General features: G+C 32.2%; 1 long non-coding RNA gene across 1 annotated transcript; it reads right to left on the bottom strand.

Moving 5' to 3' along the window:
• Positions 1-8,790: 8,790 nt before the first annotated feature.
• LOC132633752 (uncharacterized) lies at positions 8,791-13,577 on the bottom strand. Its single transcript, XR_009579784.1, has 4 exons — positions 13,403-13,577; positions 12,902-12,951; positions 11,579-11,628; positions 8,791-9,036 (listed from the first exon to the last, which is right to left on the bottom strand). It is a non-coding gene; the product is annotated as an uncharacterized LOC132633752 (long non-coding RNA).
• Between the last annotated feature and the right edge of the window lie 8,399 nt (positions 13,578-21,976).

Here is a 21,976-nt window from a genome sequence, read left to right as displayed (position 1 = left end):
CTGTTAGCAAACATCAGTTTAAGGGGGGACTGTTGAAATATTAGTCTGTTTTCTTTTCTTCTACTAGTTGACCTAGTCTTTAGGAATTAATTATGTTTTTTTTTTATTTGAATCAGTCCAGGTTGTTATGATTTTTAGGGATAAGTGGAGTAACGTGTTTTGTTTCTTTTAGGAGTTTATTTGCTTTATGCATATCATGGACTGATATGGGTGCTATTTTTTTTGGTATGTTCTGTTACATATTTGCCTATATATTAGGCTTGAACTTTTGAATGAAAGTATCAGTTTTCTAGCCATTATTCGCTTCAGCCCTTTCGTATCTTTTTTCTTCTTCTTCTTCTTCTTCTTCTTCTCTTTCCAACAGGTGACACATAAATATAGTAAGCATTTAATGGAGAGAGATTATAACCTAGACATAAATAAGGTAAAGTAGTCAAATACCCCTCCTAATTAATATTTCTTAAGGGACGTGTAAAACAAAAAAAACGACTAATAATTTGAGACGGAGGAAGTAAAACCATTTTGATTTTTCTTCTTTCTTAGGTACTTCAATAGCACAAACCACGAGTCCAGATTTAACATATCAATCGCTTCCTAATGAGGTTAGCTATAATGGATTCACTTCCACGAACCTAACTAGGAGAATATATTACTGATAAGTTGTATATGAAGTTCTGAAATTCCTACATTAAAAGTTTCCTATAACCCTAGTAATTAATACAGTTATAGTTATGCTGTTATATTGATAAACTACTTAAGTAAACTATTCTCTATATAGTTGTTTGAATTTGGTAAAATGCGTGATCATCTCCTTTGATTTAAAAATAAAATTATTAAAATAATTATGCGTTTATTTACTTAATTATGTATTCAACAAGCCCACCAGGTGCAGATTGAGATAGACTTGTTTTACCCTAACTCATGTAGTCTCGAAGAGGTAGCTTTTTTTTTTTTATCGGATCAAAAACGAAATTTGTCTCAAAGTGAAAATATAGCAGTAACCGTAAAGGATAAGATTATACTGTAATTCTTTATGAAAGATTCATCAATCTGATAAATCATTGTCTTCTAGATAATATTGATCATTTGCTATGTTTGACATGACTTTATTTAGGGGGTATGTTTTGATTTTGATTTTGATTTGACTTTAGTACGTGGTGACAAGAAATAAAAAGTTCGATTGGAGTCATCCAATCCATCCTCGTAAACAGCTTTTCTTTTATTTTTTGTAAATAAAGTTTCTAAGTGGCTTTCAACTTGATTACAGTCAAATCATAAAAGATTTTATGAAAAACCAAGACCAAGGAAGAAAAGCAGAAAGACAATTGATATCTGAGTCATTATTTCGAATTATACATTGGCCTACACTCCAATAACCTATTAATGACCAAAAAGAGGAAGAAAAAAGTTGCTTTTTATTAAATTGGAAAGAAAAATCCCTATTGGTTGATTTATCTTTGGAAGAAAATTTTATCATATCATTACTTATAAGGAAAAAAATGACCATGATTGTACCTTTTGTTGTGGTTGTTGTTGTTTCTTCTCTTTTTTTTTCCCCCTTGATCTTAACACAAATAGCCATCCAGATTCATGTTTACTTTTAATATTCTGTATACATAAATTACGTACTGATTATAGATAGTTATACACATATTATATATTCGTTGGCTATTTTTTTTACGTAAACGGTAAGGTGGGAAGTTATGTAAATTAAAATCTGCTGCTTTTTTTTTCCCCTTGTGTGTTCTAATTGACCCTTAATGATTGCTTGTGGACGTAGCAATTAGAAGATTAGCATTGAATATCCATTGCAACCATCCTTTGGTGAAAAGTCGTATATATAATAAAAATTACCGATGTCCTTTGATAACTTTGAAGGTTAATTTATGGATCTCCAGAAAAGAAAAAACACACATGAAATGTGTATCATGATAACAGCCTTTTAAAAGTCAAACATCCATAATGATTCCATCACCAAAAAATAAAAGCAGGGAAACAAAAAAGGAAAAGGAAAAAAGGCTTGAGGGGACAACCGTTCACCTAAGAAATTGATGGAACTATAGATACTTTCAGTTATTGTTGTAACGGGTTAGAATATAATGGTTAAATTATTTAACTTTGGTGAATTGAAAAATATCAAATAAAGTAATGTATTTGTAAATTACATAAATGTATAATAAGTCATAGTATAATATTCCCTTCGTATCAAATTATCTGTCGTTTTTTTGTTTTACAGGCTCCTTAAGAAACATTAAATTGGAGGAATATTTGATTACTTTACCTTATTTATGTCTAAGTTACTATAACCTCTCTCCATTAAAGAGTCCGGAACCAAAATAACCCAAAAAAAAAGAGTATGAACCAAAATACTCCAGGAAAAAAAAGAGATACAGAAGTACCTTTAACGCATGAAAATCATGCGTTAAAGGACTTAACGGAGACGGAGCCGTTAAGTCCTTTAACACAGGATTTTCATGCATTAAAGGATTGTCCCTTTTTTTTTAATTTCTTTCTTTTCTTTCTTTCTTCCTTTCTTTCACACTTTTTTACATACTTTAGCCATAGATTAATCATGCTTCAAGACTCCAAAACTTAAATATTTTATATAGAACCCTATTTATTTTTGTGCGATTAATAAGGTAGGCTCAACACATCAAGGATACACAAAACTTCGGATTGTCGTTTTAGTGGTTGAAAAGTACACGAAGTCCATTTTTTGTTTGAAGACTTGTTGTCATTATCTTTAAGTTATTTATGTTTTAGGGTTTCGTGTTATTTTTATATTAATGCGTAACTTTATTTTGACAATTTCACAAATAAATAAATTAACAATAAATAAAAAATTAACAAATTAATAATCCATAATCAATTAACAAATATTAATTCACAATCAATTATATCTGTTTTTTTTTTTTTTTTTTTTTTTTTTTTTTTGCGTTATACCCTTCAACACCCAACTAATTGGAGTTCGCAACTTAAATAACTTCAAAAGTGAGTTTGGGTACCAAAATAATCCATTAACGAATAACGAACAATAAGCTAAATTTCGAATAACGAATAATAAACTAAATCCCGATTCCCGAATAACGAACAATAAACTAAATCCTGAATAACAAACGATAAGCTAAATCCTTAGTTTTGGATTGAACATCATTAACAAAATTTTCGAAAAGGATTAGTTAGTTAACATAATTTTCTGACGAAGGATTAGTTAGTTAATAAAAAATTTTGTTCGTTATTACTTTAACTACATGAGTTAAGTAAATTATAATCAACAATACAATATCATGGATTATTCAAAATAACTAATTAAATCCTCCATAACTTATCCTAGTTAAGTAAGTTCTAATTAGAGAATTTTTTTTAGTTAATTTCAAGAATAATGAATAATTTAGTATTTACAAATACGACACCTCCATGGATCTCCGTTAATTATTTGTGAATTATGGCATTGTTAATATTTGTTAATTATGTCATTGTTAATATATTTATTACTTGTTTAGTTCATTTTTTTTACTAATAATATCTTCTCAACGCTCCCGCTGAGGTTTGATCCCTGGTGGATGAGATTAAAAAAAGTCAAAAGCCAAAGGCTTTACCACCATGCCAAGTTGATTAAAGTAACAATGTAAACACTTTTTATTATTTTGTATGTTCACTAATGCTATCTAACTTGTTTTCTTATTGATTTGGAACCTTGAAATTGACATTGAAAACATCATTATCATAGGATTATGGAATTGAAATATATTTTTCGCCATTAGATTTAAAAAAGAAATAAATGAAAATTGCGCACGAATTTGGGGGAAAATTGAAATTGAATGGGATAACTGACGTTTTTCGAAAATTCGGGGCGGGCGAACAGCCTTGCGGCAGTTCAGACGCATAGATCTCGAAAAAATACACAAAATCATAAAAAAAAAAAAAACCGCATCAAATGGACATCCGAGCGAAAATTTATGACCATTTAAAATTTCACCAACTTGCAAATAAATTAGTGCGTAAAAGGTTTTTAAATGGGTTATTTTGGTACCCAAATTCACTTTTTGGGTTATTTAAGTTGCAGACTCCAATTAGTTGGGGGTTGAAGGGTATAACGCAAAAAAAAAAAAAAAAATTACACATAAATAATTGATCATGAATTGATATTTTGTTAATTGATTATAAAAATAAAGTTATAATCACTAAAAATAAAGTTACGGATTAATATAAAAATAACACGAAACCCTAAAACATAAATAACTTAAAGCTAATGACAACAAGTTTTCAAACAAAAAATGGACTTCGTGCACTTTTCAACCACTAAAACGACAATCCGAAGTTTTGTGTATCCTTGATGTGTTGAGCCTACCTTATTAATCGCACAAAAATAAATAGGGTTCTATATAAAATATTCAAGTTTTGGAATCTCGAAGCATGATTTATCTATGGCTAAAGTATGTAAAAAAGTGTGAAAGAAAGGAAGAAAGAAAGAAAAAAAAAAAAAAAGGACAATCCTTTAACGCATGAAAATCATGCGTTAAAGGACTTAACAGCTCCGTCTCCGTTAAGTCCTTTAACACATGATTTTCGTGCGTTAAAGGTACTTCTGTACCTCTTTTTTTTCCTAGAATATTTTGGTTCATACCCTTTTTTTTTGGGTTATTTTAGTTCCGGACTCTCCATTAAATGCCTATTATATTTATGTGCCATCGGGTAAAATGAAGAAAAAATAATTAATTGTGTCTTGAACTTCTAAAACGATAAATAATTTGAGAAAATTATTTTTAGTAACCACAATAAATAGTTTGAGATGGAAGGAGTAGTTATTAATTTTAAAATTTATGGTTACAGAATAATATGTTTGACTCGACAAATAGTTATGGTGAATTGATGGCCGTATATAAAATGAAACCGAATGAATAACTTATTTGGGGGTGTTCATGGGTCGATTTTTTGTTAAAATAAAAAACAAATCAATCTAATCGGTTTCTAAAATTATTAAAACAAAACCAAACCAAATATAATACATATCCATCGGTTTGGTTGTAGTCGGTTTGGGTCAATTTTTTTAGATTTTTAAGAAAACTAACGGTATTTCTCTCTTACATGTTTTCCTCCTTACAATTAGGAGAAAATTTTCTATCCTTTTCCAACTTATAATTCATTATTACCCTTTTATTGTGGCAACTATAGTTTTCTTGGATTATGGAGAAAATGTTTTATGATTTGTAAGTTCTAATTAAGCGAACAAAGTTTATAAGAAATACAAAAAATAAATCTAGGTAAATTTCATAGTTGTTTCTTTGAATAAATGAATTTGAATTCATGAATTTCTTTTTAAAAATGTATAAAGTTCATTAGTCTATGAAAGAAAAATAAAATTTTGCTTAAAACTAACGGTATTTCTCTCTTACATGTTTTCCTCCCTACAATTAGGAGAGAATTTTCTATCATTTTCCAACTTATAATTCATTATTACCCTTTTATTATGGCAGCTATAGTTTTCTTGGATTATGGAGAAAATGTTTTATGGATTATGATTTGTAAGTTCTAATTAAGCGAACAAAGTTTATAAGAAATACAAAAAATGAATCTAGGTAAATTTCATAGTTGTTTCTTTGAATAAATGAATTTGAATTCATGAATTTCTTTTTAAAAAATGTATAAAGTTCATTAGTCTATGAAAGATAAATAAAATTTTGCTTAAAAACTATACAAAATATTCAAAAGTATTTATAAAAATTAATATATTGTATATATATATAATTATACAAATTATGTATAAAATATGTCGGTTCGGTTCAGTTTTTTCTTCGGTGTTCGTTTTTAGTAAAACCAAAACCAAACCAAATATTATCGGTTTTTAAAAATTTAAAATCAAACCAAACCCAACCCAAATAAATATTGGTTTATTTAATCGTTTTGGTTCAATTTTCGATTTGGATCGATTTTTAACCAAACCGTGAACAATCCTATTTGGGGGTATCGTAATTATTAAGATTCCACTTAAGACTAAACATTAGTTTGTGTTCTCAAACAATCATTTGCAATTTCTATAACTTTGCGGAAAGTATATGTATAATATCTTCATTACCAAAAAGGAACAAAAAAGAAAGAATGAAAATCTTGACTTATTCAGGATTTCGAAACGACGTGAAGAATTCTTTTTCTTTTGGTAAAAGATCAATAAATAGTCGGTTAAAAGGTTTTTGCCAATAGCCCAATACGAGTCATTACAAATATCGTTAGTGATGTTAACAACACTTAAATTTTCAAGCCGAGTCAAATAGTTACAAGTAATACTGTTATCTATCTATAAATGTCGTCCGGTTGTCCAGATATCTTTTTGAGAGGTTTGGTTGTAGCCGAAATATGTCTTCGAAAATTTGTTCCTTTCTTATTAGATCTCGAATGAGTAATATATAAATCATAATGGTGGAATTAACAGATATGGGACGGATCTAAGGGTTTGGCTATAGTTTCACATGAATTCAGTAGCTTCAAATTCTAGATATATTGAGAAATTTATTAAATTAAATACTTTTAAATGTAAAATTAGTAGTATTATATTGAAGTCACCATCAGAATTAGAGGAAGAGCTAGAATTTGAAGTTTATGAATCCTGAACTTATCACGAACTCATTACTCGTCTTTAGTTACTGAGTTTGCAATTATCCTATATTTGTACATATTTAACGAATTTCCTAAAATAAATACAAGGTCTAAGCAATTAAAACACGTTTGAACACGTAGCCGGAAATAAATCATACACACATAGTTCAAATACCAGATCTACCTCTGATCATTCCGTAGGTTTTTTGAACGACAAGTAATCCAATATGTTATCAAACACAATATACATGATATCGTTCTATTTTTTCCTTTAAAGTCCAAAAGATCCAACAGAGCTTGCAAAAGTTGTCCTTATTTGTTAGGGTTTTGTCCTTATTTTCTTATCATTTCTGGATTTTATCTTTTTTTGAAGGAAGGGCAATGAGTTTACCATAATTGGATTTACTTTTCCCAAAAGGAAAATTTTAATATTCCATATTTGGATAACCACTGTCTTGGAGGAAAATTTCTGGATTTTATCTTTTCTTGAAAGAAGGGCAACGAGTTTACCATAATTGGATTTACTTTTCCCAAAAGGAAAATTTTAATATTCCATATTTGGGTAACCACTGTCTTGGAGGAAAAGGTTTTGGACCTCCATAAATTGAAGAATCTCTCTTATATAACATAGAACACAATTGCATCCACAATGTAGTCATTAAAGAGTCTTGTTTAGGGGAGATTATCCTCCCAATAGATTTTATGCTTTTTATATTAATTTTTCAATATGTAGGTCGCTTGACCAAATCATATTATAATATTATGTCTTTTTAGAATATTTTATTTGTTCTTGATTTATCCTCGTTCAATGTTTGCAATTATTAGCTTCTGCATGACACCCTATTTTTTTCGACCCCAACAAGTGGTATTAGAGCCAATGATTTAACGAGGTTGAAGAAAAGTTCAAGGCAGGTTTAAATTAAGAGCAACCAATTTGGTGATAATAAAGAGTCTTGTCAAAAAAAAAAAAAGAGTTTGAAGTGCTACGTGTGGATACGAAGTTTCGACCAGATTTTCAATACTCCTGCTGCTGCATCTTTAAAAATAAAAACAAAATATTTTTAAAATCATTGTTAACTCATAAGATTATTAGGAGAAAATATACAAGTTGGTCACCTACATTGCAAACAAATAGTCCAAAACTTACATTACGAAAAATAGTCCAAAATATGCAAAAAATGTACAAAATATATACAGACATATAAAAACATATGCAGACACTTATACCAATATATAAAAACATATATACAAAGGCAGAGAGAGAGAGAGAGAGAGAGAGAGAGAGAGAGAGAGAGAGAGAAGTTTGAGTCATTTTTGTAAGAATTTAAAAAAATGGGTCAATTTTGGTGGCATTTGTTGCCCCAATGAACATACAGTGTAATTTTCACATATTATTAACCATGGCAAGCAATAGTGCTGAAGATTATCTGAAGAAGATGGACCAAGTTTTGTCAAGAACATCCAGGCCAAAAAGGGAGATTTATTAGAACTTTTCCCTGATTTTCTTACCATATATGGATTTTACCTTTTTTCTTGAAGGAAGGGCAAAGAGTTTACCATAATTGAATTTACTTTTCCCAAAAGAAAAATTTAATATTCCATATTTGGGTAACCTCTGTCATGGAGGAAAAAGTTTTGAACCTCTATAAATTGAAGAATCCCTCTCATACAACGTAGAACATAATAACATCCACGATGTAGTCATTAAAGAGTCTTGTTTAGGGGAGATTATTCTCCCAATAGATTTTATGCCTTTTTATATTAGTTTTTCAATATGTAGGTCATTTGACCAAATCATATTATCACTACTGGAAAATAGGCTTATGGCAACGCCGATAAAACCTTTGCTATAGCCATATCTACAACAACGGTTTAACGTGCGTTCCATCTGCTCGCGTGCCGATATATCTATGGCAACGGTTTCTGCAACGGTTGGTAAAACCCGTTGCTATAGCCATATCTACAGCAACGGTTGTTCCTCTTTCTGATGCAACGAGTTTTTTGTGTGTATTTGGAACAGTTTCCAACCGTCCCCATAGCCCTTTAAGCAACGACTTTTGAGGATATTGCAACGGTCCTTTTGTATGTACAAAAATCTAGTGCAATTATTTGGAACAGCCTATTGCAATGGTTTATATGAAAGAGTAGCCCTGGTTATAAATTGATATATATATATAAAATACATTACAAATTACATAAATCAGAAAACACAATTTTTCATAATCCAAAATATCCAACATTCCTAATCCAACATATATACCCGTAAAACCAAAATGTTCAACCCAAAATGCATAATTAAGTTTTACATTTCAAGATTTAGGATAAGTTTCAAAATGTTCGATAGCAAAAAGATTCTTAGAACATGTAGAAAGCTTCATAAAAGATCTTCTCAAGTAAGATCAACGTCTTCACCGTCTCCTTCCCTTTCTTCATTTTCGACACCTACAAAAGAGAATAAATAATGTCACTACCCTTCAAATGCACGCACACATAATACAAAGATAAAACTTATTATAAACAGATACCAATTTTAAACTACAATTTAAATATAGAAAAAATGAATATCAACCGAAACGGAGGAAGAGAGACATGTCGTACAATATGCTTAAAATTACACAAACAACTAGAGGAATTAAAAAATTATATGAAGACCTTCATTAATACATTTTGCAAATAATCATGCTAACTGGTCTAGTTTTTCACATCAGAAATGCAGTGAGTTGATGATGACTACAGTATGTGATGACACCTGCATCATGTTTGTGAGAGAATTCTGATGGATGTTGTTTTCTAATAATGAAGGAATGGGTCAAATTTTGATGTTGGTTATTGGTATAAAGGAAGTTCCTAGTAGATGGAAAAATAAGGAAATTAGAAATATTGGTGATTCAGGTATGGTACTGGCAGGGACATGGTTTGAGTCAGTAGTGACTAACTTGTATACTCATGATCCTAGTCTAATGGGATATGAAGAGGTACATCATATCATAGTACAGCAAATAAGGTTGTTGTTAACTGGAAATCACAATCAGTATTTCATTAACAAAATAAGAAGGAAACTAAGTTGAACCACAAGCTAGGATGGTATCTAGCTGAGTTTGTACTTATAATAAACTAAAAGCTGGAATCTGAATAGCAAGAACTAAAGTGATTCTGCATGATCTACCCATGATCACCTAATTAACCAGAACTAACTGCTAAAACAATACTCACATTAATGTCTCAAGGACACAAGACAAGGCAAGATATAGCAGAGACAACATACAAGGACACAAGACAAGGCCACACATGCAAGACTCCTGCTGTTTTTTCAAAGAAAGACTGCAGCAACTGGTAGGATGATGGGAAATATGGTTTTTTAGGTCAAAAAATCTGTTAGGATGATGGATAATGATGTATACAATCATTTAAAATATGTTGTATGGAGAACCTGATGGTTTGGAATATCAAGACTGGTTTTTTCAGGATCAGGGGCAAAATGGGAAATATGATTTTTTGGTTGGAAACGCTTGATGGGAAGATACAAATTGGTGGAACCATTCATTTACAACTGTTTTGGGTGGAGAGCCTGGATTATAGTTACACAGGAGATGATGTGTTGAGGAGTAGGAATTGGTTGCTGGTGTATGGTGGAACATCATTGCTATGTGTAGCAGGTGGTAAGCAGCAGCTCACTTTGCAGCTAATTTGGTGCAACTTCTGCAGGAAATGAGTTTGCAAAGGTGGATGAGGGCATTTGGTCAGATGAAGAAACCAGCACAGATGAAATCTGATGCAGTTCTGGTCTGATTTCTCTGGTCTGATTTCTCAGGGGGGAGTTCTGGTCTGATTTCTCAGTTGGTAAGCAACATCTCAGTTTAGAGTTGCAAGTCACATTAGGTGGACTTGGTCAATCTGCAGATCATACACTCAATTCATTCAAGGAAATGAAGTTGCTAACTTAGGATGAGGCTTCACAAATTGGAATTAGTGCAGCTTATTGTGCAGTATTGCTTGGGCATCACATTGTGGTTTACAGCAGCCAGGACTACAGTTGGTTGCTGTACACAGATGTTGATGCTTCTTTAGTGGACAACAGGTGATAGAAGCAACATAAAGGCAGCACCTATTGTTGCTGGTGGGAATCAAGAGGGGATCATAATGAAAAAACGGGGGGGGGGGGGGGGGGGGGGGGGGGTGAATATGCAGAGAAGGCTGGAGGTGTTTGCTAAACACCAGAATGTTACATGGAGAAATAAGGAGTAATGGGAAAGCATGGTGGTCTTTTTACTCTAACAATGTGCTCTATTTTGCAGGTTTAGCATGGACAACAATAGGTGGCCAATGAAGCTAAAATATAGCTGCAAATCTGGTACTGAATGATGTGCAATTGCAGGTCATCAGTGCAGCTTGAGTTTGTGCAGCACAATTTGCTGTTTACAGCAACCAGATTGGAAGTATATTGCAGGTACTTTGGCATGGAGATACAAAGTGCAGGATCAACATGGACTCACTAGAACAAAAGGAGGCTTGAAATATGGATGCATCAATTTTGAGCAAAAAGAAACAAAGGCTGTAAAGGTTACTTGCAGCAACTGCAAGAAATCAGTTGGGGCAAATTGCTGCTGTTTTCAGCAGTTAGAAAATAAATTTGGACTCCTTAGAGACAACCTCATGCTTTCACACAAAAAAAGGTTAACTATCTAACTCAAACTGGATTAAACTTAAGCTAAATTGTATGAACTAGAAAGGGAAGCTAACACCTCGACACACATCATTAAACATGAACTGTTTTGAAACATGATTATGCTAATAACTTAGTTTATCTACTGCCTAAGTCACACGAAAACACATAATGAAATTTAATATGGGGATGGGGTACTAAAAGTAAGCATTCAACTCACAATCTTTCACATATAGTAATAAAACCAGTTAACCAGCGAAACCAGTATAAAAATCGATGTCGAACAGATTTGGAAGAGCAGCAAAATGTTAAAGAAATTACCTTTTGACGAGCAACGAATTGAGGCGTTTGAGAGTTGAGAATGCTTCGAGCTTTCACCGTTGATAACGAGTTTATGACAAGAATAAACGAACACAAATGAGAAGCAAAAGAAAAAGAAATTCTAAGAGCAAAGAAAACCTGATTTCTGATAGATTCTTGACAGCAAAAATCGAGTCTCAAATGGTTACCCAGAGCTCATTTTATACAAGAAAATCAAAATAATCCAACATTAAACATAGCATTAACTTCGGGAAACAGTAAAGCTCACACCTTTCCATGAGATATTTACTAAATCGAAGTAATTCCACCCATTTCTTATGTTCTTTAAATGTTATAACAGCAAAATAAGCAAGCAGGTATTAAAGTTACCAGTTTCAAAAAAAAAAAAAAAAAAACAACCAGGTATTGTAAAGATGAACTATTTAATAACAAATTTTATGGCACAAAAGATGTATTGTAGTTTTCTCACTTAAAACTAAGTATTCCTATATCCTGGAATTACCTAATTGCCAAAAACTGAAAAATCTTGACAAAGTGAAAGGAACCAATCCTCTATCATGAACTGGCCTTCAATTTTATCTTCTACGCACAGAACAGTAGCAACACTACTTGAAACCAATTAAAGATGCAGATACAATGAGCATTGAAGTACTTAATACTTGTTCCAGTATGAGCAACATTAAGTCTCCAGCGACTACATATCAATAACCTATTTTCAACTTAGCTTAAAGAATTTTTAACAGCGAGACTTTGCATTTTTTGAACACTTTTTGCATCAAACAGAGGAACCATACTTGATATAAAAGAACTTAAATGCGATCAACGAACCTTCGACTCAAAAAGTTGTTTCAAGAACAACTATTTCAAAATAATGACTATATTCAGAACATTGACAGCGAAATGTGGACCATACTTAGTCCTATTTCAGATTAACGAGAGCAAGTAAATAAATTTTGACCCCTTAGAGACAACCTCATGCTTTCACACAAAAAAGGATAACTATCTAACTCAAACCGCATTAAACTTAAGCTAAATTATATGAACTGGAAAGGAAAGCTAACACCTCGACACATATCATTAAATTTGAACTGTTTTGAAACAAAGACGAAAACAATTTGAAGATAAACTATTAAGCTAATAACTTAGTTTATCTACTGCCTAAACTACACGACACGCACATAACAGAATTTAATATGGGGAGGGGGATACTAAAAGTAATCATTCAACTCACAATATAGAAATAAAACCACCTGACCAACGAAACCAATATAAAATTCAATATCAAACAGAATTGTAAGAGCTACAAAATATTATTGAAATTACCTTTCGACGAGCAACGAATTGAGGCGTTTGAGAGTTGAGAATGCTTCGAGCTTTCACCATGGACAACGAGTTTAGAACAAGAATAAACAAACACAAATGAGAAGCAAAAGAAAGGAAATTCCAAGAGCAAAGAAAACCTAATTTCTGTTAGATTCTTGAGAGAAAAAATCGTGTCTCACAAGCTCATTTTATACAACAAAATCACAACAATCCAACATTAGACACAGCATTAACTTCGAAAACAGTAAAACTCACACCTTTCCGCTAGATATTTACTAAATCGAAGTAATTCCACCAAATTCTTACAACAACAAAATAAGCAACTAGATATTGTAAAAAGATTGAGACAAAAAAAAAAAAAAGAATATCAAGAAATCAGAGCCCATACTTATTCAAAAAAAAAAAAATCAAAACCCATACCCCCAACGATTTTATTTTAGAATTGGAAGAACATGCAAAATAAATCCAAAAAAAAAGAGATGAGAGAATAGAGAAGATAACCTGGAATTGAGTACAACGGCTACGAGATTCAGTAGAGCAATGATAATTAGGGTGCAAAGTGAAGTAGAAATTAGTAGAGAGAGATAGAGTGAAGTGGGTGATGAATTTAGTAGAGAGAGAGAGAGAGAGTTCAGTGTTTAATTTGGTTAAAGGAAAACAAAAGTGACCTCAATACAGATTTTACGATTTTTGGCTAAAAGGAAAAATAATGTGGTCTCTGTTTTTGCGGGTCTACAGTGAAAATAAGGAAAATTTGGGAGGGAATTTAAAACCGTTGCAATAGAAACAAAACTGTTGCCATATTAAAACTATTGCAACGGTTAAAGAAAACCGTCCCATTAGTTAAATGTATGGTGACGGTTTAGATACAATTGCAACGGTTTAGATACTAAAGTGTAACTATAGCATTCTGTCCTTGTGCAACGGGTATAACCGTTGCAGTACCTCGGTTACAGCAACGGTTTTATAATCGTTGCAGAGGAAGGCGTTGCCATAGCCCTAATTTCCAGTAGTGTATAATATTATGTCTTTTTAGTATATTTATTTGTTCTTAATTTATCGTCATTCAATGTTTTAAATATTAGCTTTCACATGACCTCCTACTTATTTCGATCCCAATACTATCCACCTTCATATATCAAAGTGATCATTTTCTGGATGTTTGCACTTGCAAGTTTTTTTTAGCATTGTTGAGTAACTTCTTGTTGAAGAGACATAGATTGTGGTAGGTAGAAACCTTAGACTAGGAACACGTTATAGTGTTTACTAAAATTAATGAAGGACGAGCTATAGTAGCAAAAGTGTTCTACAAACCAATATGAGTTGTGGTGGATCAATGATTTGATATCTTCATGCTTAATTAGAGGTTTTGGGTCTGAGTTTTGAATATGAAAAAAATTCTGCTAGATAATACTTCTCCTATAAATATGTATTATACAATGCAAATCTGAATTAATTGACCGATAATACGAATACAAGACACCGAATACAAGACACCAAATGCATGGAAAACCAAAAAGGCAAAGTGTTCTAGAAACCTTTAGTATGGTAACCTATAGCAACATCTAAATATATGACCAATAGCATAAATGAGAGAATTGGACCAATATTCAGCTATAGCACAAGTATCATTGGATTCTCAAAACCAAAAAACAAAAAAGTACCACAGGATTATCTTGGAGAGTACAACATAATTTATGTTATGAGACAACAATAAATGAAAGCAATAATAATAATGAAAAAGAGCGCACAATTTTACGTGAAAAATCCTCAGGGCAAGAGCCAATGGCCAGTCACTAACTCTTTTTATTTCTCAATGAAAGATGGTTGCAAAATACAACGAAAAAGCTAAGTTTATACCGGCTGCCAAAAACCCTAATCCTAGAGTTTCTTAGGGTGTCTTCAAACTATTTTCCGAGTAACTTACGGGCTACCGCTCCCTGCAACACTCGCTGTTAGGCCCAGTAACTTAACAATTTATGCTAGTTCGAACTTATTATATCGGGAAAAAAAATACTCCCTCCATCCTATTTTAACAATCGAATTAATAACTTTTGTCATGCCCATTATTTTACTTTTGTCATGCCCATTAAAAAATAACAACTACAAGATATAATTTTCTTAAAAAATAACAACTACAAGATATAATTTACTCCTTTAATATTAACTTATTAAGGGTATTGTTGAAAATGATTGTCAACTTTAGTCTTGAATTTATAAAGTGATACTCCTTTCATCTCAATTTATGTGACACTGTTCAAATTTCGAGAGTCAAACGTATTTTTCTTTGACCGTATTGTTTTCGTACACGGATCTTTTAAATATTTTGAACATGTTAATTATTATTGTATGACTTATAATTGTACTTTTTACATAGTTTTCAAATATGTAAATTTTATTTTGGTTAAAATTAAGAAGTATGACTCTACAAATTCGAATGGTGCCACATAAATTAAAATAGAAAAAATTAAATATAATTTTGGAATAATTTTTCTAAACTAATGACGGTTAATTTGAGGGAAGTAGTGAGTAATCCGAGTATAGTAGTATTGCAGATGTATAAATTTTTGTAATTTATACTTGTCCAAAGGTGACATTATTCATGAACTATACATAATTTCACGTTGTGCTTTTTAGTATAATATCATTTGTTACTGTCAGGTGGAACCTCCTCATTCTCAATTAACTACTGATCCTGTTTGGTAAGTAAGGAGCAAGAAAGAGAACTATGAGAAAAAAAAAATTATGGGTACATGGCACTACTTAATAGGTTCAGCGGTAGAAATCCACTAAGAGATGTCATCTACTATCATATCATATTACTATTTGATATTTTGTCGGCAAATTGGAGAGATAGATTCAGCAATTTGAATCTTATAATCGGCTAAGCTTTTGAGAAGTGATAAAGTGTTTACTTTAGAAAGTTGAGGTGTTTGATTAATTTTTTAGGAGAAAACAAGCTTTTGAAGAGTAGCCGTAACTGTTTTTCTAAAGCTGAAATAAGTAGTTTTTCTTAGAAGCACTTTTTGAACTTTGATTACGCATAAATTGCTGCTCACTATTGACAAAAAGGTTTTTTAAATTGATTAGTCAGACACAAATTGGTACTCTCTAAAACTAATTTTTCAAAAAATACTTCTAACATAAAATACTATTCAAAATAAGCAAATTTTGAAAACAAACGGGATCTTAGGCTTTTTGCCACTTTCATTAAATTAATTTCTTGGCATTTGATTGACAAAAAAAAAAAAAACGATGTAGTGAACTAAACACCCTTAGAATTCTACAATATATTTTTCAATTTGTTTATGGACTTCAAATTTTATTTTATATATTAATATTAAATTTGAATGAACCCATAAATCCTTGACAACATCCCCTCCTACTTGAAATGTTGTGTCCCTCACCCAATAGTAATCTCTTTTACCCTCACCATCCAAGTTTAATTGTTTCATCCATTAGACACAAATATGGCAAGCACTTTCCGTTAAATATAATTATTTTTAATCTTGTCAAAATTTTGTATTATTATATATTTATTTGTATATCTGCTTTTTCTATACTAGCTAGCTAGTATAGTTTCCTTAATTCTACGAGTATACCTCCAAAATTTATGCCTGCCGTTTTCTATTTTAATATCCCACACTAACTTAAATATATCATCATCCAGCCATATTTCGTGATAATACTGAGTGTTTTAAATTTAGTGCGGATAAATTAGCTTCCTATGTTTATTACTATTAGCTAAGAGTGTACATGGATTGGGTTGGTTCGAGTTTTTCAAATACCAAACCAAACCAATTGTGTCGGGTTTTATAATCTATAAACCAAACAACATAAGTTGGGGTTTTCAACCACGGATTTTTTGGGTTTTCTTTCGGAGAAAGTCTTCATATAAAACATATTACTATTACTTCTATTAGCGCGGAAACGATAAAAATACAGTAATTAACGTGGTTCGGATCGATGTGATCCTAGTCTACGGAGAACGGCCGACACTTTTATTAATATCAAGGGAGAAAGTAAGTTACAAGATTGAATGCTCTTAAGGTTCTATGTTCTATCCTTAATAAATCATAGCTAGCATGTATTTATACTACTAGGGTCAGTTTCCTTTTATTTCTTTCCTCTTTTGAGTAGGAATTGGCTTGAATATCTTCTCAACTTCACAATCTCCACCTTGAGATGAATTTCGAGCTTCCATATGAACGTCATTCAGCTCAATGTCTCTAAGCCTACGTGAGCTAACTCCGTGTAGGAAACAAGAGACACTAACCGAAACCTTGTACATACTAGTAGCTCCACCTTGCCCTGCCATTCTCCATCTTGACGCATCAGTTGATGCGAACTCCTGCCAAATTCATACAATGACTGAAATGACAAAAGGAACCACCTTGGTCAATATATCCGCTTCGTTGTCCTCTGCGTCAACCTTCAAGACCTTAATTGTCCTTTGTTCAACAACATCACGAATAAAATGGAATCTGATATCAATGTGTTTGGTGATGAAATCTCTGATTTTTTATCAAGTGAATAACACTCTAGCTATCACATTTTAGAGTTGGTTCATGTTGAACCCTACTCAATTCTGACACCAAACCTTTCAACCATCTAGCCTCCTTTACTGCTTCTGTTGCTGCCATATATTCAGTTTTTGTTGTGGAAAGCAACTATAAACTAGAGAGTTACCTTCCAACTTATGGCACTACCTACAAGAGTAAATATATAGCCCGTTGTTGATCTCCTTCTATCCAGATCACCTGCAAAGTCAGAATCCACATAACCAAGGACCGAGAAACCTTCATTTCTCATCCTACAAAAAGTTAGACCAACATTCGAAGAACCTTTAAGATATCTTAATATCCACTTAATTGCTTTCCAATGCGTCTTAACCGGATTAGACATGAATCGACTTACCACACTTACTGATTGAGCAATATCAGGCCAAGTGCAAACCATAGCATACATAATGCTACCAACTGCACTAGAATAAGGAACTTTTGACATGTACTCCACCTCTTCCTTTGATTGCGGTGCCATCAAAGAAGAAAGTCTGAAATGTTGTACTAGCGGTAAAGTAATGGGTTTACATTTATCCATGTCAAACCTTTAAAGTACCTTCTCAATATGCTTCTTCTGTGAAAGATGTACATCACTGTTCTTTCTGTGAATCTCCATTCCAAGGATTTTCTAAACTTCACCTAAATCTTTCATGTCAAACTCCTTACTTAGCAGTTTCTTCAAATCATTTATCTCCGTCATACTATTAGCAGCAATAAGCATATTATCAACATATAACAGTAAATAAATATTTGAATTACCCGATACCGCCATGTGATACATGTAGCTATCAAATGCACTTCTCGAGAAATCTTTAGTAATCATGAACGCATCAAATCTCTTGTACTACTGTCGTGGTGACTGTTTCAAACCATACAAAGATTTCTTCAATTGACAATGTTGACACCTAATTTTCACCTCATAAATCACGTATTTTAATTTTCAAATTTTTCGAGTCCAAGACGGAGTAAGGATGCCCTTAAAAAATTAAAAATTAAAAATCATGAGAAAATTGCAAAAATTGACGTTTAATTATTATTTTTCATAAAAATTATCAATTACAAGAAATTACGAGCTATTTACTTTCACAAACGTGATTTGAAAAGAAGATACGTATTCCGCTCTGTCTAACTCGGAAAATTGGTAATTAAAATGATGTATGAATTACGGCTCATTTTGACCGCATTTTTTTTACATCTTTAAATATTGCTCGGAAGTATATTAATATTGGGCTCGTTTTGAAGCTCGTATTTAAAACGACGTGTTATAATTTTTAGTTCGCCAAAATATTATTTTACGAGGGGCAACTTGTTGACACCCAATTTTGACCCTCCTTTCTTCCAATTCACTCACTTGAGCTTCTAAATTAGTAATAATTTTTTTTTTATTATTATTATTACTATTATTATTATTATATTACTATTACTATTATTATTATTCTTACATAAGATCTAATTTAGAAGCCAAAAGAAATATAAGAATAATAGACTTTCTAAACAAAGTTAGCCATCTTATTGACAATTTGGCAAAGTTGATGAAGACCCATTTGGTCAAAATCACGTCCATTTTAATTATAAGCCCCATTTCCCTTTTTAATCAGCTCAAACGAGCAGCCCAAACCATAAGAGTAGCCTAATAAAATGATAGTTAGCTACAGCCCAACAATAGGCATACACATTTTTTTTATCCAATTTTCTCTAGACCTAATTCCAAAACCAGAGCCGCTACACGTCCTTGTCTGTTGTCTCTTCCCTTTCCATTCTTAACAAAGCTCCATTAATCCTTTTCCCTAGACGCAATATGGTTACTCCATTTCGGTGCAAACTCCTTCTCTAAACGTCCTAATTCTCAGAGGACCCCTTTGACGAATGGAGACACGTCAAAATCTACAAAGATCAGAGAAGATCTCGTCATTTTAGGTAGGATTTGAATCAAATCACGTGAAGGAAACTTCAATGTTCAAATTAGAACGAGCCTTGACTCGATTTTGAATCTTTGATTTCAAGTTCCCGCTCATTCGAACCATAGCCCTACTTTCTATCTATAAATACTTTCTCATAACAGTAGCCGCTTTTGGGGGGGGACAACCTGGAAACTTTATCATACCTAACATTTTCATCTTGACTACTACTTAAAATATTAGATTCGTTTAAACTTTTCATTCTGTCTTGGCGAACTTTAGTTCGAACACGTTTGTGTCGAGGTTTGGATCTATTCATAACGAGAGAGTAGATTCGAGGCCCCGAAGTCCTAGTTCATTGCACTCACAAGAGGTAAATCCAATCCCTTTATTCGTTTCTTTCTTTCGTTTGAGATTGTGGGAAAAATGGAACGTATGAAATAAATGCTAGTGAAACATGACTACTATTTTAGTTTGGTTAAGTTAGAATCCTGTTTCTTGCTATGTTTGAACCATGTTTGTCGAAGTGTTATGAGGAAGCTCTACTTATGCGATTTGTATTCCCGGATGTTGTTAAAATCATATTCATTTGTTTAAATTTAAGGTCATATTTTCTGGCTGCATATCATCTAATGTATGAGTGTTCGACAAATGCTCGTGAGTGTTCTATATGTTCCAGAATATTTGCCTTGTGCATTAGGAGATCAATTTACATTCTCTTCGTGCATTTACTGGTTAAATCCACACTCTCTGTTATGTGGTGGAATAGTATAAAACCGTGTTAAAATTCTGTTAGATTCGTGAGTGTACTCCATGAGTTAGAAATCATGTATTAGACTTTCTCTAGAGTTGTGAAATCCCAGCTGCTAAAAGATTGCTTGCTAATTTGTTCTTTTAAATATTGTGTATATGCTGTGTCCCAAATATGATTGTTAAAAATCATGCCATATTAGTAATCTTTCTCTAAACCCCTGATGTTATTTGGCTAGAATACTGTTTTTTTTTTTTTTGTGGTTAAGTCTGTGATAAGAGAATATGACTTAAACTTTCTTTTATTTCAAAGTTAGAGATCCTGCCTGTATGCTAAAGCTAAAATGATTTGAATATATCTGCACATTACTATAGTTGGTTATGCAATTCACAACAAGTTGCATTAGAAATCATGATTTCAAAATAATACTAGGCTCTGTTTATCTCTTTCTTTGTACTCTCATTTTAGATCCATGACATGGTAAAGTTTGATGTATATTAGCTTGCACAGTGATTACTTGGCTGCACCTATTTTATTTTCTCTATTTTCTTACTAATGTTTGAGAGGCAGATGTTCCTTTTCTAATGGTTTGTCTTTTTATTTTCTTTGTTTCGCATGTATAACCGGAGCCGAAGAGTTTCACTTTGAAACTCAATGACACCGCTTACGGAGTTCGCACCCCTTCATTGTCTACCCTCTTACTTTGCTTGAGCGGAAAATTTGCAGAATATCGCTACCCCTTATGAAACCCAAAATGGCTTTTATCATTTTATATCTCTTTGACTTGCTCATTAGTATGTTTAAAACTCCCTATGTGACTAACCTTTTATTTATATTTTGTGTCGTTGACTGTTAAACATGAGTTACTATTATATAATTCATAGCCATTGCTTAACAAGTATTTTAACGCTGTCCATCCGTTTCTTGAATCTGATAACGTTTTTTTTTTATTTTTTATCAAATCAGATTTAAGTTCTTTGAGTTCCAGCCAGCAATGATAAGTTGAATTGTTTTCTTTAGCTGCAAAATAATCAATTTTCTTTAACATGAACTAGATGCTTGCAATTTAGATCCATTTAAGGCACAAGAAATTTGAATTCTTGCAATACTCGGTCATGGAGGCCTACAATCATTTTAACCAACTTTAAACCATTTCTTAAACTTACTTCTGGACCTACGTTTTTAAGTCTAAAACACGAGAGTTTTGTTTACCTTGAGATTGTTATATTAGCCAAGTATTTTGACTTACTATATGATATACAATATTTTAATCAACTGTTTAAATACTTAGCTATTGTTTTACTTGGTCGTTTCGCCACTTATTGAGTACACATAGCCTTTTTAGTCAACTCTAAGTCTGGTCGGTTAACCAGTTTTAATGGATCTCAAAGGATGCTTAATACCTTCCCTTTAGATTAATTGAACCCTTACTTAGAATCTTTTGGTTTCGTAGATTTTAAAACAGAGTAACTTTAGACAATGATTTTAATTAACTTTAGGTGTCCTAATTCACCATAAATAATTAGGTGGCGACTCCTAGACTTTAATTAACCCTGAAATTACCGGAATGTTGTAAACCATTTTGACCCCAGTTAAAATGGGGTATAACAGACAAACCTGGTCTTTTTTTTCTTGAATAAGGAAACCCTCGGGCTGATTCATGAAGATCACCTCTTCAAGTTCACCATGTAAGAATGCAGTCTTGACATCAAGCTGGTGAAGCTTCAAGTCATAATGGGTAACTAAAGCTAGTAACAAACGAATTGAGTTATGCTTCACGACTGGTGAGAAAATCTCATTGTAGTCGATCCCCTCCTTCTGACAAAAGCCCTTAGCAACCAATCTCGCTTTGTATCTAGCATCT

Source organism: Lycium barbarum, chromosome 3, assembly GCF_019175385.1.
Source record: "Lycium barbarum isolate Lr01 chromosome 3, ASM1917538v2, whole genome shotgun sequence".
Classification (NCBI taxonomy): Eukaryota; Viridiplantae; Streptophyta; class Magnoliopsida; order Solanales; family Solanaceae; genus Lycium; species Lycium barbarum.
The sequence above is the reverse complement of the archived record's forward strand: the minus strand, read 5'-3'. Positions and strand labels throughout refer to the sequence as shown.